The sequence below is a fragment of the Octopus bimaculoides genome, chromosome 10 (genome assembly GCF_001194135.2).
Source record: "Octopus bimaculoides isolate UCB-OBI-ISO-001 chromosome 10, ASM119413v2, whole genome shotgun sequence".
NCBI classification, from domain to species: Eukaryota; Metazoa; Mollusca; class Cephalopoda; order Octopoda; family Octopodidae; genus Octopus; species Octopus bimaculoides.
Genome location: NC_068990.1, coordinates 23444060 through 23448961, shown reverse-complemented (window position 1 = coordinate 23448961; position 4902 = coordinate 23444060). Strand labels below are relative to the sequence as shown.

The window sequence follows — 4902 nt, the reverse complement described above, 5'->3', positions numbered from 1 at the left end:
ATATATATATTATACACATACGACGGACATTTTTCAGTTTCCGTCCACCAATCCACTCACAAGGCTTTGGTCGGCCCGGGCCGAAAGCAAAAGACGCTTGCTGAAGGTGCCACGCCGAGAGCTGAACTCGGAACCATGTGGTTGGAAATCAAACTTCTTTCCTCACAGCCGTGCTTGCGCCATATGTGTGAAATTATGTTTTTGTTGGTGTTTTTTGTAGGGAACGTGATGGTTAGCGTTTGCAAAAGCAACCAAACTCCAACCACCCTCTAATACACAGGTATTCTTTCGCTATTAGAATCTTTGGTTTGTTGTAAAATCGTGTCTCAGTAAATTAATTATACAGAACAATATAATCTAATTTTAGTTAAGCATATTAATTACAATGTTTATCAATCATTTCTGATTTTAGCTTATAACAACAATAATCTGTCTAAACGTATAAATAGCTGAGAATCGATACATATTTACATTTCACATTTTGTTTGTTGTAAAATTTAATATGTTGGTGATTCGTGAGCGACGAAGGTAGCGTCGCATGTGGGCAGTCTTCTCAGTCATGGCTGTGTGGTCAAGAAACTCTGAGCAAGGGTAAGTGTTTTCCATTATAGCCCTAAGTCGGCCAATGATGAATTGTGAGTGAATTTTGTAGACGTAAAGTGTGTGGAAAACTGTCGCATGCGCACACGCATACGCATACACACTCGCACACACACGCAAACACGCACACTCACACACAAGCACATTCACACTCATACACATTCACACACACATATATACGTATGTATGTATACATATATACATAAATATATACATGTGAGTTTAAATGTGTGTGTGTGTGTGTGTGCGTGTGTGTATGTTTGTCCCTCACCCCCGCCACTTGACAACCACTGTTAGTTTGTTTATGTTCCCTTAACTTAACAACGGTTCTGCAAAAGACACCAATAGAATAAGTACCAGACTTTAAAAAAAGAAAAAAACGGAAAAACAATTAATAAATAATACTGGTGTCGATTTGTCCGACTAAACCCTTCAAGGCAATGAAGAGAAACAAGGAACCAGTGAATAATTTCGTGTACGTCGGTAGAAATTTAATAGAGAACGAGATATATCTCAACAGGGGGACGGTATCCAGAATCTTGAAGATAGATAATGCCATCCTCAAGCTGAAATATTCCAATATGTCTACATAAAATTAAGGCCATGAGCTGGCAGAAACGTTAGCACCCCAGGCGAAATGCTTAGCGGTATTTCGTCTGTCTTTACGTTCTGAGTTCAAATTCCACCGAGGTCCACTTTACCTTTCATCCTTTCGGGGTCGATAAATTAAGTACCAGTTGCGTAGTGGGGTCGATCTAATCGACTGGCCCCCGCCCCCAAAATTTCGGGCCTTGTGCCTTGAGTTGAAAAGAATATACCTATGTACAATTAGAATCTGAAAAAGTTATTCGAATATATTTCTTCCCTATTTGTGAAATGCGATACATGGGAAAATCTGCCAACGAAACCAGTTCTTATAATCTATTAGAAAATATGGTGGCCGTAGTTCATTCTATATTGATATGTTTGGCACATCTTGAAAGGTTTATTATATGTGGATGCTTAATCTTATAGTAATCGCTTCCATGCTAAAAGACAGGGTGGTTATGACTGGAGCGCTTTTTTGTTTACCATTCTGCTCAGTCAATATTGATCTGGAGAAAACAAACAATAGTAACAACAAAATGCTGGTGGTTTGGTCATGTGACTAGAATGTCATCTCAATATTTGTATACGTCTTAGAGTGCATAATATCCAGTAGCCTACCTAGGAGGGACGTGGGGGAGAGCAGGTGGGCCACCTCTGGTGATGCTTTTATGGGAGAGGTTGTGTTTTGTACCTAGAACTAAGTTATTTTTTATACGCAAAGAGCGGATGGGCGGCAAGTGTAAATGTTACTCCAGCGGCAAATTTAAAGGCTCCCCAGGGCTGCAAAATCAAGGCCTGCCCAGGTGATGTGCACACTACCTACGCTATAGATAATATCAGCGTTTATGTCATGCGGGAAATCACGAATAAGACTAGATTATGAATGTGAAGGAGAAACTATGACGCCACAATGAACACTACATCTTCAAGAACTTCAGCTCATAGCTAACAACGAACACATTCTTTTCTTTGTAACAATAACCCTAATAAAATTAAATAAACAGCAAGAGCCATACATATATTTGCTTAACCATTTCCCTCACAAATGTGATACATTAAAGATAAATAAATTACAGAGATTATTGGAAGATTTGTTCGCTTGAATAAATATAAATCCAATTAAGATTATTGAATCTTTCGTATCTTTAAAACAAATCCCATGTATATTTCTTCTCATTAAAGTGAGATAATTGTTTACTGTCCGAAAATTGAATTTCTTTTTGTTCTTTGTTCTTTCTCTCAGTGGCCATTGTGTTATGTATGTATGTATGTATGTATGTATGTACACACACATACACAGCTATAAATCATCGTCTGATAAAAAGAAATTGCATTGTTGGTTGAGAATAAAAAACGAACATGAAAGGAATTAATAACCAACATTCTTAGCATCCATCCATTCGCTACCATTAGGCTTAAAAGTAAATATTAAAAAAATGTAATAAGAAAAAAAGCATAACAAAATAAAATCTCTTACTAATGCGTAATGCAAATAAAATTTAAAATGTTGCTTTTAGTTCGCTCTGAAGTCCTGATAAATAACAAAATCGATATCAGTTATTACATCAAGAAACAGAGAAAGGAAAAGTTATTTCCGTTTTGAATAGCATCCATCCAGTGATTTCGACGATATTCAATATAGCTTTTTTTTTTTAAGAAAAAAAGAAAGATATAATACTAGAAAGTATTACGGATTTTAATTAATAATCGGATATATTGTTGTTATTCATTTATTATTTAACTTTTACCTGTGGTTTAAAGCAAAATTTTAAATTGAAAATTATTTCTGCGATCAAATAAAATGCTGAATCGTTATGTATTTATTCTTTATTCCGCAATGAATTCTCAATTTGTTGCCCTTCCGTCGTCTTAGATAAACTTTAAGCCCAATTATGTTTTCGGCCCTATTGACACCAGAGAAGAAGAAATGAACATTTGTGATATTCATGTATATAGGCGACTCTGGAACTGAAGAAAAGCTATGAAAGAGATAGAGGCACAACAGCTGAAACCAGCTCGGGATAGCTATGGTTGACAGAGACAACAAATGGAATTCTTCTGCAGACGAAGGCATATTCAGTCTATGCAGCCCTAACTTGGTGAAGCGTACAGGTTAAGGGGCGAGGCCCTTTTAGCCCTGGGATACCTGCTGATGATACGGAAACGTTTCCAACATTGCAATAGATTCAGAAGATGAGCTTGCAAAACCTGTTTATTGTTTTAAGATTTAAAAATTAACGCCCTGGAAATGTGGCCATTGGTGCACTTTGCTTGAATATGGAACAGTATTTACATGACTCGAATGCCCTGGGCAACAGTCTGCTCGATCAAGGGCAAAATACAAGTAGCATAGTCAGCAGAGACGACAGCAATAACAAGATTTTGCGCTCAGTGTATCAACCCCAAATACGATATATTTCTGTCACAGCGTATGATACAGTACAAATACGAGAATTATACACATTGGCACCGTAAGAAGAAGCAGGGAACTCCATCCCCAAACCAAGCAAATTACTTATCCTTTCCCTTTTAAGGTACTAAATTGTAGGTCATAGTAGGCGTCAACGAAGAGATTTCCTCATTGGTTCATAGTAAGCAACAATAGCATATCTGTATCGACCACAAAGACTACGATTACAATTTGTGATATTCTGCAAATGTGTGAAACGATATTAAGAAAACTATGAGAAAACACACGGAAAACCCCCCCAGTGGGATATTCGTTTAATATGTTCAGAATATCTAGAGAAAAATAGAGTAAGATAAATAATGAAGATGATACAAAAGCGAAAATTTTTTAGATCAAAATAATTGATGTATTTTTTGCATGTACAATTTTAGAGATTTGTTTTAAGGGCTTAGATTTCAGATCATTTACAACAACGAAGAATGCATGCGACGATTACACGCGCGCGCGCGCGCATGAAAACACGAAAAAGAAAATTCAATTTAATACTTAACCAATTTCACAAATTGTTTTGATTTTTAAAAGTAACAGAATATGGAGAATTATATCACCGATGTTTTGTGCAGCAGTTATCTTGAAGATTTCTTAAACAAAGCGTTACGTTATCAGATTTTAAACATCATTATGCTAACATCAAACGGTCCATTAACTATTCTGCTCAAAAGCAAGCTGAGAATCAATCCTTTGATGACGTCAGTTCTTTATTCTGAAATTCCGTTTGCTTTGTTTTGTGAAAGAATTTATTGAAGATTTTCAAACAATGCTTTAGAGATTTTAGGTAGAGAGAATGTTGTCTACATATCCTAGAATTCATGTTATTGTTCTGTATCGCTGGTGATAAAAAGTTTGACATTTTTGGACTTGTTTTGATATTTATGTGTAAGGTTTGTGGATTTTAGATTAAAAAATGGGTTAACCAGGCAATATTCTTGCTTTCAATTCAGTTTCATAATTACTATAACAATCATTATTTCCTACCCCCATCTCTGAAGAGATTTTAACTATCCATTTTGACATTGTCTCCTCCAAACTTTGATTATCTCCTCTTAAAGCAGTCGTCTGCTTTACTGAAATTTCCTCTTCCATTTGCTCGTCGGTTAAGTTGAATATCGACTTTATGTAGTTCGCTATTGATCTCATCTGTTCTATTTCCAATTCAAATACCTCTATAACCATCTACTCTCTAAGTTTTCTTTGTTGGTCAGGCTCATTAGGATTAGATTCAATTTGAATTTCTTGGCAAGAAC

The 4902-nt window shown here is 36.0% G+C and overlaps 1 long non-coding RNA gene across 1 annotated transcript in view; it reads right to left on the bottom strand.

Annotated features, from left to right (window-relative positions):
• Nucleotides 1-4299, bottom strand: part of LOC128248858 (uncharacterized) — a 9458-nt gene extending 5159 nt beyond the window's left edge. Inside the window, exon 1 of the long non-coding RNA XR_008264983.1 lies at nucleotides 4150-4299. This is a non-coding gene — a long non-coding RNA (uncharacterized LOC128248858). The remainder of the gene's footprint in view (nucleotides 1-4149) is intronic.
• Nucleotides 4300-4902: the final 603 nt, after the last annotated feature.